Source organism: Sus scrofa, chromosome 2 (assembly GCF_000003025.6).
Source record: "Sus scrofa isolate TJ Tabasco breed Duroc chromosome 2, Sscrofa11.1, whole genome shotgun sequence".
Classification (NCBI taxonomy): domain Eukaryota; kingdom Metazoa; phylum Chordata; class Mammalia; order Artiodactyla; family Suidae; genus Sus; species Sus scrofa.
This window is the reverse complement of record NC_010444.4, coordinates 60,533,072-60,545,843: the sequence shown is the minus strand read 5'-3', so window position 1 is coordinate 60,545,843 and position 12,772 is coordinate 60,533,072. Positions and strand designations below refer to the sequence as shown.

At 53.6% G+C, this 12,772-nt stretch overlaps 1 protein-coding gene across 1 annotated transcript in view; it reads left to right on the top strand.

Annotated features, from left to right (window-relative positions):
• Positions 1-12,772, top strand: part of MYO9B (myosin IXB) — a 111,875-nt gene that overhangs the window by 21,636 nt on the left and 77,467 nt on the right.

Here is a 12,772-nt window from a genome sequence, read left to right as displayed (position 1 = left end):
GGTGAATGGACTTAGGATTGGCTAGTTGGATAATTTCAGAATTTGGGGGCATAGGGGCTCCCTTGATTGTCTGGTACTTGGCCCTGGGGTGATCAGGGCAGAGAGAGAGTGGCCCTAAGTATGAGAATGTAATAACAAAGGGAGGGGGTATAGCCTCTGTAATGGTTGGTTTGTATTTGGAAGGTGTGCTGATAGGAGCACATGCAGCTGGTGTCCCAGGCCACAGGATTGAAGCTGCTCTGTCTAGGAATTAGCCAGCCCTGGCAGGGGCAGTGCCTGCTGGGTCAGCCAGGCCCCAGATGTCAAAGCATCAGAATATAGAAAATAACAAGCCTTGATTAAAGTACTCTTGAACTCTGGAGGGGCACCAGTGTGCAGTTGGACTCTGGCGTGTCCAAACTGAATAGCTCGTGGTGGGGTGTTTCTGGTGGGGCAGGGCTGGGGCAGCAGCAGAGATGGGGGGCAGTGCGCTGTGGGATTGAAGGAAGCCAGCAAAGTGTAGTGTAGGCCTGGGGGCTGGGGGTAGTCTAGAGGAGGGGCCACCTGACAGCACAAGGGGAGGAAATGCCCCAGCCTCCTGCTCCCTCTCCCATGTCCCCTTTGGCCAGATCCCACAGGAGTCGTGGATGTGTCACTGTGGGTGAGCCTTCTGGACATGGAGGCAGTAGAAGTGACCGCAGTGGCCCTCACTCTCAGAGTCTTCGAACAAGATGCATCAGAACATAGCTTAACCATTGTCACCTGGTAAGGGCTGGGGCCACATATTCCCCAGGGGTCTGCACCTCTGGGTTTGGCCAGAGCTTGCTTGCTTTCTGTTTTTAATAAGATTCAACAATGATTAGATTTTAAATAAGTAACTTAATCTTAACTTGTTAAGCTTTATTAAATATAAAGACATAAATAATTCTGTTTCTTAGAGAGCAGCTTTAGGCTTCATAGAAATACTCAGCAGATAGAAAAAGAGTGTGTGTGTGTGTGTGTGTGTGTGTGTGTGTGTGTATAACTGAATCACTGTGCTGTACACCTGAAATTGATATAACATTGTAAATCAATTATACTTCAATTAAAAAACAAATATTGGGAGTTCTCCTTGTCACTCAGTGGGTTAAGAACCCATCTAGTCTCTGTGAGGTTGTGGGTTCCATCCCTGGCCTCGCTCAGTGGGTTAAGGATCCAGCATTGCCATGAACTGTGGTATAGGTTGCAGATGCAGCTCAGATCCCACATGGCTATGGCTGTGGCGTAGGCCAGCGGCTGCAGCTCCGATTCAATGCCAAGCCTGGGAACTTCTATATGCCACACACGGGTGCATCCCTAAAGAGACCAAAAAAAAAAAAAAAAATACTGAGCAGATAGTACAAAAAGTTCCCATATTCTCCCTCCACCCTCCTCCCCGCAGTTTCCTGCGTCATTAACGTATGGTATTAGTCTGGTGTATTTGTTAACGATGGATGAGCCAATATTGACACATTATTATTAACTAAATTCCAAGATTTGCATTAGGGTTTACTCTTGAGTGCTGCAGGTTTGGACGAACGCGCAATGTCACGTATTCCCCATGAGTATCATACAGAATAGGTCCGCTGCGCTTAAAATCCCCCAAGCTCTGCCTCTTCATCCCTCCCTCCCTCCAGCGGCTGGAAACCACCAATCCTTTTACTGTCTCCATAGTTTTCCCTTTTCCAGAACACCAGATAGCTGGAATCATCCCATCTGTCGCCTTTTCAGACCAGCTTCTTTCACATAGTAACATGCACTGAAGGTTCCTCCATGTCTTTTCTCAGCAATGTCTTCATGTTGCTGAGTAATACCCCCTGGGTGTGCTGCAGTCTCTCCATCTGCAGAACCCCAGACCCTCTATCTGAGGAGCGGGGAGCGGGGTTCAGGCCCATTCCCCCCCACCCCACCCCACCCCCGCCTTGGAGGGTTGACCTTCGGCTTCTTAGCATTTTATCCACCATGAGGGCCTAATGCAGTGGCCTCGGAAGGCTGCTGTGTGAATTCACTGAATCCCGCCTAGGTTGCTTTGCCTGCTGAATACATTTCAGTTCCTCTTCCTCTCTGATGATCTCTTGAGATCATCAGCAAGAAGTTAGCTGGGGAGTTCCCATTTATGGCTCAGCAGTTAACAAAGCTAACTAGGATCCATGAGGATGAAGGTTCGATCCTTGGCCTCACTCAGGGGGTTAAGGATCCTGCGTTGTGGCTGTGGTGTAGGTTGGCAGCTACAGCTCTGATTCGACTCCTAGCCTGGGAACCTCCATATGTGGCAGGTACGGCCCTAAAAAAAAAAAAAAAAAAAAAAATGTTAGCTGGGGCTGTACAGCATGGCCCCATGCCAACACACATGGCCTGTTTTTGCCCTCTCCTATGCATGTAACGTAAAGATTCATTGTTCTTTTTTGCACAAACATTTTAAAAACTACTGAGTGATCTGGCCACACAGCAGATGTTTTTCTCTTTGACACAGTGTCCCCTGTATTGGTTTCTTCCTCTGATGTACTTGTGCATTCATTCTGCAAATATTCCACATTCAGGCAACGTTCTAGGCACTGGGCTCTGCCATGGCCAAAATCGACACAAAGGCCCGCCCACAGGGAGCTGCCGCCCAGGGACAAGGAGGCAGACAGAGAGACAAACAGCTGGCCTTGCATGCGCGCTTAGAGCCGATAAGGAAAGTGAGCAGGCCTGAGAAAGAAGGGGTGAGAGGGCAGGCGGCGCGAAGGTGATGCTGAGCCAGGCCTGGAAGGGGGTGGGGTGAGCGACTCAGGGTCTGGGAGAAAGACTCGGCCAGTGCAGAGGCCGGGAGGCTAGACTGTGCTTGGTGTGTTGGAGGAAAGTCAGAGGCCCTGGAGCACACAGGAAGGGGCCAGAGTGGGCTGAGCAAGGGGCAGGGCACTGTGTTGGACATTCAGCCTAAGATAAAACGGTGCAGGCTGTCAATAACTTTAGAAATTGGGAACATGGGAGTTCTCTGGCAGCCTAGCAGTTAAGGACTCGGTATTGTCGCTGCTGCGGCTCAGGTTATTACTGTGGCTTGGGTTCGATCTCTAGCCCAGGAACTTCCACATGCTGCAGGTGCAGCCAAAAAAAGAAAAAAAGAAAAGAAATTGGGGAGGCGAACAAGAGGGCAGACCCAGCGTTTACGGACAGGGGTGTTTTGCCAAGTGGGCCATTCACCTCTCACAGAAGCAGGCAGGCAGGGCGCATGTGCCCACACTTGAAGAGGGCACCGAGCCCCAAGGCCTTAAAGCAGCAGAGTGAGGAGGCAGGATTGGCACCGTGGCGCTCCTTCCTTTTCTAGCTGCAGACCACCAAGGGCACCCAGATGAGGTTCCTGGGGCTGCCGTAACAAAGCGCCACAGACTGGGTGGCATCAAAGAGAGGGACCTACTCCCTCTCACAGTTCTGGAGCCCTGGAGTCTGAAATCCAGGTGTTGGCCGGACCACGGTCCCTCTGAAGGCCCTAGGAGGCTTCCTGGCCTCTTCCTACCTCTGGGGGCTCCATGCGGTCCTTGGCTTGTGGTTACATCACTCCCATCCCCATCTCTGTCATCACCTTGCCTTCTCTTCTTATAAAGACACTAGTCTTTGGGTTTGGGGCCCGCCCGAATCCAGGATGACCTCATCCTAACTAATTACGTCAGCAAAGACCCATTTCCTAATAAGGCCATGTTCATGAGTTTCAGCATCAGGCACAGGCCTCCGGGGGACACAAGTCCGCCCACAGCAGCCCCCACTGAGTGACAGCTGGCGGTATCTGGTACCTTCTTCCCCAAGGGCTGCCACCGGTGATCCTGGGGGCCTGTCATTCCTCCTCCCTAGTAGTTGCCCCAGAGGGATTCTGGCGCATTCTTCAAGGGCTGTTAGTCACCCCCATGGCAGGGTGTCTGCACCCAGTGAGTCAGATGCCTCTGACCTCGCCCGGCTGCCTCCTCGCGCCTCGAGCGTGAGCCGGCAAGGCCGAATTTCCCCAGGGGTTAGGAGCTGCTGGAGGGTGGTGCCCATGCCAGCTTCCAAAACAGGCTTGAGCCAAATCCACCTCATGGCTGTGAATGTGCTTCCTGAGGCGACCATTTGGAGAGGGAGAAGGTTGTTTTAGCTTAGAGCCGGGCCTGGCAGCCAGAGTACTGCTGACGTCTGGGGCAGGTCATTCTCTGTGTTGTGGGGGCCGTCCTGTGCACCACGGGGTGTTGAGAAGCACTCTGGCCTCCACCCACCTGATGCCAGTAGCGTCCCCTCCCTCCAAGCGGTAACAACCAAAAAATGTCCCCAGACATCACCAAGTGTCCCCTGGGAGCAGAATCTCCCCCCTGGGTGAGAACAGCTGCCTTAGACAGTTTGTGATCCCACAAGACCCAGTCACCATTTCCTTTAGTGCCGACCGTTTAGAAACTGTCCACTTTCTAACACCAAGAATAATTCGTTCTTATGCTCTTGGGCCGACGGGGTATCAGCCCTTGGGTGCCACAGTTTTCATTTGTCATCGTTCTGAGGCCTCACAAAAAGCTCTGCTCATTTTAAAGATGAGGAAACGGAGCCCCAGGAGGTGAGCTGATGAGATGTGCAGATGTCCTGGGGCTGCCATCACAGCTATAAATTGGGCAGGGGGGGTGGGGGGGCTTTAAACAACAGGAGTTGTTTCTCTCATAGTTCTGGGGGCCAGAAGTCTGAAATCAAGGTGTGGGCAGAGTTAGCTCCTTCTGGAGGCTCCAAGGGAGCATCTGTTCCATGCCTCTCTCCTGGCTTCCGGTGGCTGCCAGCAACCTTGGGCTTCCTTAGTGTGTGGCCACATCACTCCAGGCTCTGCCTCCATCTCCATATGGCCTTCCCCGTCCGTCTCTGTATCTCAGATCTCCTTTCTTTAATGAGAACACTGTCAAGATGATCTCACCTTAAGATCCTTCCCTTCTGTCTGCAAAGACCCTATTTCTAAAGAAGATCCCATTCATAGGTTCCAGGTGGTCAGGACTTGGACAAGTCATTTTGAGGGACCCAAGTCAACCCAGTACAGTCTGGGTAGCCACAGCCTGGTTAGAACCCGGCCTGAGCCTGGGTTCACGGTACCCCTCTGCATCTCCGTGAAAGATTTCCTTTCTCAGCTCAGCTGGGGCCACAGAAAGCCAATCGGGACTTTTTCTCAGCTCCCCAAAAGAAGAAGTTGAGTTGTTTTGAGGTTTGGGTGTCGCCGGGTGCCCCCCCACAGGCGTGGGTTGCAAACTTGCTGTGCAATTCTGACCAGAAAACAGGAAGGGGGCACTGTGGAAAGCCGGTTCCAATCAGCTGATCTGCCCGCCCACTGCAGTTAACTGTTACCGGGTTCACACGATGTCGCTTGGCTGCGCTGCATGCAGCCTGCCCTCGGAACCTCCCCCAGAAACACGACATTTGCACAAGACTAGCTTAGCTCAGAAATACTGAGGGTGCAGAAGGCAGACTCCCCAGGGCCATGCAGTCTGGGGTCCACTGCCCATGCCTGGCGCCCTCTGAGAACCTGGCACCTCTATGATCAGAGCCCCCACCCACATCAGCCACTGGGCTGCCCCACAAAGCACACCCAGGGCATCCCCTCACCCTTGGCATCAGGGCCAGGGTGGGGGCTCTTAGGCTCGGGTTCTCTTTGTCCTTCCTAAACTGGAACAAACCCCACTGATGTTCACCAAGGCGCCCAGGGTTTTAATTTCGAAAGCAGAAATGAAATAAGGATCCTCACTAGCTGGGCCATTTTCCCAAGCGGCCAGAGGCTGGGATTTCAGCGCGGCCCTGTAGCCATGGTGGCCTGGCCCATGTAGAGAGAGAGCCTGAAAGATGGGGACGCCTGAAAGTGCTGGGCGCACGGACAGGAGGCCTGTGGCTGGGACCACGAGGGTCCTGGAGCTCTCTACTGTCCCTGACCCACCTCTGGGGGCCCCAAAGGAGCCTGTCCTGAGACTAAGATCTGTGTCAACCCCGGTCCTGAGCACCAGCCCTTCCTTAGCGCCCCACAGACCCAGTCTTAGCTCAGACTCCCCCAGCCCCCCTCCACCCATTGGGCCACTGAGTCTGTTCCCGCTACCCCCGCCCCCACCCTGTCAGCACCAGCCGGCCTGCCCAGACAGGTCACCCTGAACCAGCATGCCATCATCCACCTTGACCTTAACGCACAGGGACACCTACCCAGACCATGTCCTTTCTTCCCACAGGGCAGGGACAGGCCAGCCTCTCCCCAGCATTGGGAACACACGGGCAAAGCCACTCAGCTGAAGTGACAGAAGGTTCCAGAGCCAGGGGTGTGCCTCTGCAGTTCCGTTTAAGAGCTTTATTGAGATATAATTCACCCATTTCAAATGAACAATTCAGTATTTTTTAGCAGATTCACAATGTTGTGCAACCTTTACCTCTATCTAGTACCAGAACATTTTCATCACCCGCAAAGGAAACCCTATGAGCAGTCACTCCCCATCTCCCCTCCCCCAGCCCCTGGCAACCACTCATCTGCCTTCCATCTGTGTAGATTTTCCACTTCAGGCCATAGCGTGGGATCATACAAGTTGTCACCTTTTGTGTCTGGTGACATACTCAGCTTTTTCCCAGGTTCATCCACACTATAACCTGTGTTGGTGCTTCATTCCTTTTCATGGCCGAGTAACATTCTCCTGTATGGATAAGACCTTGTTTTGGGGATTCCCGCTATGGCTTAGGGGGTCAAGAACCCAACTGGTTGGCATCCATGAGGATGCAGGTTCGATCCCTGGCCACACTCAGTGGGTTAAGGATCCTGTGTTGCTGTGGCTGTGGTGTGGGCCGGTGGCTGCAGCTCCGATTCAGCCCCTAGCCTGGGAACTGCTGTATGCTACAGGTGTGGCCCTAAAGGGAGAAAAAAACCAAAAACAAACAAGAAGGCCCCGTTTTGTTTATCTTTCACCAGTTTTCTCAGACTTTCATTCCTTTGTATGGCTGAGTTGGCAGTTGAGTTTTCTCCTCAGGCCAGCCTCTGCCGTTCCCGCATCAGTGCCCCCTTTGCCTCCATCAGTAGCAGGTGGGTGGAAGGTGCCAGGCAGTTGCGAAAGTGATCCCACTGGAGACTCTCGGAGTTGACTGAGCCAAGCCCTGGCCAGCAGCCTGCTCCAGGTGTATGGAGCACTCCCTGGCACACCATGAGCTGGGCAGGAGGCAGGCAGACGCACCTAGGTCCGTCCGTCTGTGTCACCCATCTGCATGTGCCTCCCACACCTGCTAAGACGCTGGTGGCCAGAAGGCGGCTCGCACTCGGGAGCAGAAGGAAGGGAGCTGTGGGAAGTAAACATGTGGGACAGGCCACCCGGGACCTTGAAAAGCAGGCCAGCTCCCCAGCCAGAGCCCAGGTATCAGATTGGAGCAGACAGAGTCAGAAGGGAGGAGGAGGTGGGGTCGGAGATGGCTGCACAGGGCTGCGGGGAGCTGCTTCCTGGGCCACCAGTGAGGACTGTGGTCTAGGGTGCTCTGTCCAAGGGAAAACTGAGTGCCAACAGCACAAAGATCCCCTTGACCCTAGTGCCTGTCAGGCCTTAGAGGTCCTCCAGTCACACAGGGGGCAGGTGGCAAGCTGGGGTGCCTCCCAGCCCTGCTCGTTGGCTGCAGGAGGAGGTGAGTTTGCCAGGAAGAGGGAATTTTGAGAAAGGGGCATGTGGCCACGGACAGGCCTCTGGGGGCCATTTTCAGGGCATGGGCCACAGCAGCAAGGAGGCTCAGGATCAGGACGGAAAGAAAAAAGTCCCTTGGGTCACCGCACCCCCACCACCTCCACCCTGCCAGCCAGCAGAGGAGGCCAGGGCATTCACAGCTCCCAGGAGAATGGGCCTCGTTAGGGAAGGATGGAGGAGAGGGTGCCGAAGAGCCTGGAGGCTGAGCTACTGAGGGCCTGTGAGGGAGGCCCCACCCAGGCAGCTGCAGGGAGCGAGGAATAGAATATCTGGTGGCTTCTCCAGGATGTTTGGGGAAGTAGTTGGGGGCCCTGGTTTGGCAGAGCAGCCCCAGGGAGGCCGGAATCCAGGGTGGGGGGCGGACAGCAGCAGGGCAGAGGACAGAGGGTGAATAGGCCTCGGTGTAGGGTCAGCTTCCAGCCTCACAGACAGAAAAGCGTGGGGAACCAAGGCTGTGCTTCTGCATCGCTGACGTCTAGGGCCGGGTCCTTCTCTGGGGTGGGGCGTCCTGTGTGCTGTAGGAGCTTGAGCATCGTCCCTGGCCTCCACCCGCTTGATGCCAGTCACACCCCGTCCCTGAGTCAGGTCAGTCAGAAATGTCCCCGGACCTCAGCAAGTGTCCCCTGAGGGGCAGAATCACCCCAGTTGAGAATTTTTAGGCCAACTTTGAGCAAAGAATGATTGAGCGTAAATGCTGTCTTATGCCTAACTAGCTTCAGATTTTTTGAGGGTAACATCTTACTGCCGTAGTTATATGTCAGCCCAACTGTGTATTCAGTTTTGTCTCATCGTTTCAACAAGGAGGGGTGGCTGGCAGGCAAGGATGCAGTTTCTGGCTGGCAATGTGACCTGTTCCCGAGAATCGGTGATTGGTGGTGTTTCCCACCCTTCGGCCAGAGCCACAGCCAGGACAACGATCACTGTCCACCCACCACCAGAAATCTCATGTCTTTCTCACCAACAACAAAGCATACTCAGAGGCAGGAGTCAGGTTTTCCATCTAAGTTTGGTCTTCCAGGCACACTTTAAGCAAAGACTTAAGATGTTATTTTTAAAAGTGCTCATCAATGCAAAAAAAAAAAAAAAAATGCAGTCACTCATTCCGTCACCCCCAGAACTGAGAGGTCACACGATCCCTGCAGGATTTCCTGCAGGCAAACGTCGTGAAAGCGCTTGGGCAGATTTCTGATGCAGTTAGTGCTCATTCCTAGGCGCTGGAATTTGGTCACCCCTCCACCCCTGTCCTCTTGGGGGTGACTTGGCTGAACCTCACGCCAGGTGCTAACTGTGGTTCAACTCTTCTCCTTTAAGTGTCTCCCCAATAGGAAGCAAACCAGGGCCGCCGTGGTGGTTTTTGCTGCCTGGGAACGTGCATGATTATCTGCCCCACTTGGGCAAAGTTGTGACGTGTTTTATTAGTTTTGGGTTTCACCTCAGTGCTTTTCTTTGCTTTTTTTCATATAATGCTTCATTTTTGTAGTGTCTCTTCCCTTATTTGAGGTATAATTTCTTCTTGTATGTACCAGGGATTGGCAAACTCCAGCCCACTGGCTAAATCTGCAGGTGCTTGTTTTCTGCACATAAAGTTTTATTGGCACATGGCTATACCTGCTAATTTGCATATCGTCAGTGACATCTTTCGAGGCAGAGTGGGGCACTTGTGACAGAGGCACTGCATGGCCTGAAGAGCCAAAAATAGTGAACACCTGGCCCTTTAGAAGAAAGGTTTGCCTACTCCCTGTCTAGAACGTTCTAGAACATTCCTGTTACTTTCTCTATGCACATTTCTGGCTTCTGCTCAGCTCTCCCTTCCCAAAAGGAGAGAACCAGGTTCCCACCTGGGTTCCAGGTGAATCCTACCACCAACTCACATCTTTCTGCATTGGCCTGTGCCATATATACTCATATATTTATAAACATATATCTATCCACAGGGGAGTCTTAAAGCTGTCTCAGGGTGGGAGGAGGTGGGGGTCCGAAAAGAAGGTCTTGGATCCAGATGTCCAAGAAGTTTATCTCCCAGCTCTGACACTCCCGTTCACGCGCTCTGTGTCCCACGGGAGGCTGGGAGCGCCTGTGCAGCCAGGGTGTTTGAGCTCTGGCGGAGGGTGGTCAGCCTGTGTGGGGCCCCGACCAATCCTGAATTTCACAGAGGGCCCTTGGAGGGTTTCCAGTCACACCTGGGCCCTGAGGCCACCTGCAAACTGCCTGCTCAGCAACATGGTCTGCCAGGGCCACAGTAGGACAAGGACACTGAGCAAGACCCCGGTGCCTCCTGGATCCTCCATGAGCTGCCAGGAGAGGCAGCATGAGCTCACCGGGGCTGATGGGCCAGGCCAGAGTGCACACTTGGGCACAGCACCCCTGGAAGAGGCTAGCGGCTGCGGTGCCAGATGTGCACCCAGAAGGAAGCGCTGGAGGTTCCCCTCACAGCAGGGGGTTAATTCAGCCAGAGAGATGAGTATTAAAGACGAGCTGCCCACCTCCCAGGGTTGGGGTCGCTGTGTGCCCAGCCCTGGTGCTTCGTACAAGCTGTCCATTGGTATTCTCAGATCGCCACAAGGATGTCGAGAGTTGCGGAAAATGGCAGGAGCCGCTGCAAGGAGCCCCCTAGATCAGAAGGAGGGAATGGAGGCAGAGTGACAGACAGCCCAGACACTGCCCAGCTGAGAAGTAGGTCATACCTGAGCAGGAGGCGGGTACAGAAGGAGGAAAGGTAGTTTTGGGGAGTGTGAGGAGGATTGGGCATCCTATAGCCATGTGTGCTTAGGTCTTTTTATTTTAAATAGCCACACCCATGGTATATGGAAGTTCCCAGGTCAAGGATGAAATCCAAGCCATGGCTACAACCAGTGCCACAGCTGCAGCAACTTCTGATCCTTTAACCCACTGCACCAGGCCAGGGATGGAACACGCACCTTGCCTCTGCAGCAACCCGTGCCGCTGCAGTCAGGTTCTTAACCCATTGACCCACAGTGGGAACTCCTATGCTTAGGCCTTTGATCAAGGGGCCCTGGGAAGCATTAGGGCGAGGACACAGCCACCTGGAAGGCGTGACCCTCTGCCACTCTCTGCCCCTCTGTGCCCAACAGACCTGTGAGGCTGCCTTTCTGGCCTGCTGCCTAAAAATGTGGAGCCCTGACACACTGCAGTAATCTAAGGCTATTTTAGGCCAAAGTGGAAGTTATATTTTTGGGAACACTGTGTCTAAGAGAAGAGTGAAATTATGGGTGTATTTTAAGCACCCAAAAAAGCCTCCTTGGAATTTGCAGAAAGAGTTGATTAAAAGGCAAAGCTTGGCTCAGGCCTGGGACACCCCTGCCATGGCCGCCGCCCTTTCCAAATTTTCTGGGTATTTGGCTGCACCACGGCTGGGTAGGAGTTAGGGGTGTCCATCTGTCTATCAGCTACATCTGTCTCGCTGTTAGGGGCAGGGCTATGGCCAGGTGTCTGGCAGCCAGTTTGTTTCCTAGCAATCACCCAGGATGGAGTGGCTTCAGGGCCCTGTCCCCAGCAGCCCAGGGGGGCCACCCTCTGAAGTTTCCTTCTGTGTCCTTCAGCTGCTGGCCACAGCCAGCTTCCAAGGTCAGGCCCAGTGAGACCCGGTACCTGAGGCCCTTGGAAGTGACCTGTCTTTTGGAAAGGACAGAAGGTCAAGCCCAAGGCTCTTGGTCAGCTGCCTCGTCACAGACCAGCCCTGTGACTCACCCTACCCCCCACCCCCACCTCCTCCTGGGTGGAGGGGAAAATGGCATCCCCAGAGGTGGTTAGGCACCTTGGCCCAAAGCCAGGCTTCCATGGTGCGGGCTCTTAGGAAATGCTAGATGGCATCATCACCTTTTTTTTTTTTTTTTTTTTTTTTTAACTTTTTAGGGCCACACCCATGGCATATGGAAGTTCCCAGCCTTGGGGTTGAACCGGAGCTACGGCTGCAGCAATGCAGGATCCAAGCTTTTCTTCAACCTATACCACAGCTCATGGTAATACCTGATCCTTAACCCACTGAGCAAGGCCAGGGATTGAACCCGCGTCCTCATGGATACTAGTTGGATTTGTTTCCACTGCCCACAATGGGAACTCCTAATCATCCCTTTAAGAGAGAGTAAATCATGGCAGCCAATGAGAATTTACCCAGTTCCACTTAGCCCGTCCTGAGGGCCAAGTGATCTCCAAGGTGACTGATTTTTTAACGAGTCTAAGGCTGGCTTCTCACCCAGGGTTGAGTCTGCCCCAGGGGACATTTGGCAACATCTGGAGATGTTTTCTGGTTGGCCCGGAATGCTGTTCAGCATCCTACCATGCAAGAACAGCCCTTCTGCAAAGAATGCTTGGGGCCCAAAGGACAAGAAACCCACTTTCAGGGCCTTTAGGATATACATTTGAAAGTTAAGCCTAGGGCTCCTGGAGTTCCCGCTGTGGCACAGTGGGCTAAGAATCAGACTGCAGCTGCTCAAGTTGCTGCAGAGGCACGCATTCATTCTCTGGGCCAGCACAGCGGACTAAGGATCTGACATTGCTGCAGCTGTGGCACAGGTTTGCAGCTGCAGCTCAGATATGGTCCCTGGCTTAGGAACTTCCATATGCCCTGCGTATTGCCACCCCCCCCCCGCCCCACCCCCCGCAAAAAAAAAGAGAGAGAAAATAAAATCAAGCCTGGGGCTCTGGACAGGGACTGCAGGGAGCCTTACGATTCCAGGAGCCACTGCCTAGATAGCGCTGGGCTTGTTGGAGGTGTGAATGTTGGTGAGATTGTTGGGTGGGGGGAGAAGATGACAAGGACGTGCAGCCCCCAAGGGATTTCTCCACTTCTGCCAAAGTGCCTGGACCAGTTCTTTCCCCTGGGCAGGTGACTGACCCCCTCCCCTTGGAATTTACCACCTCCCAGTCTTCGGTCCTCCATGCCCAGCTCAGCTGTGCATGTGCTGTGTGACCTACAGTAAGTTGACCTCTCTGCTCTATCTCCTAATCTCTCCTGCCCCAGGGCCTTCACACATGCTGCACCCTCCTGCACCAACATCTAGCTAAGTCTACCCTGAGGCCTCCTAGGAAAAACAGAAGAGAACTCCAAAAGGTCACGAGGCCAGCAGAGCCCTAGCACAGAGCCAGCACAG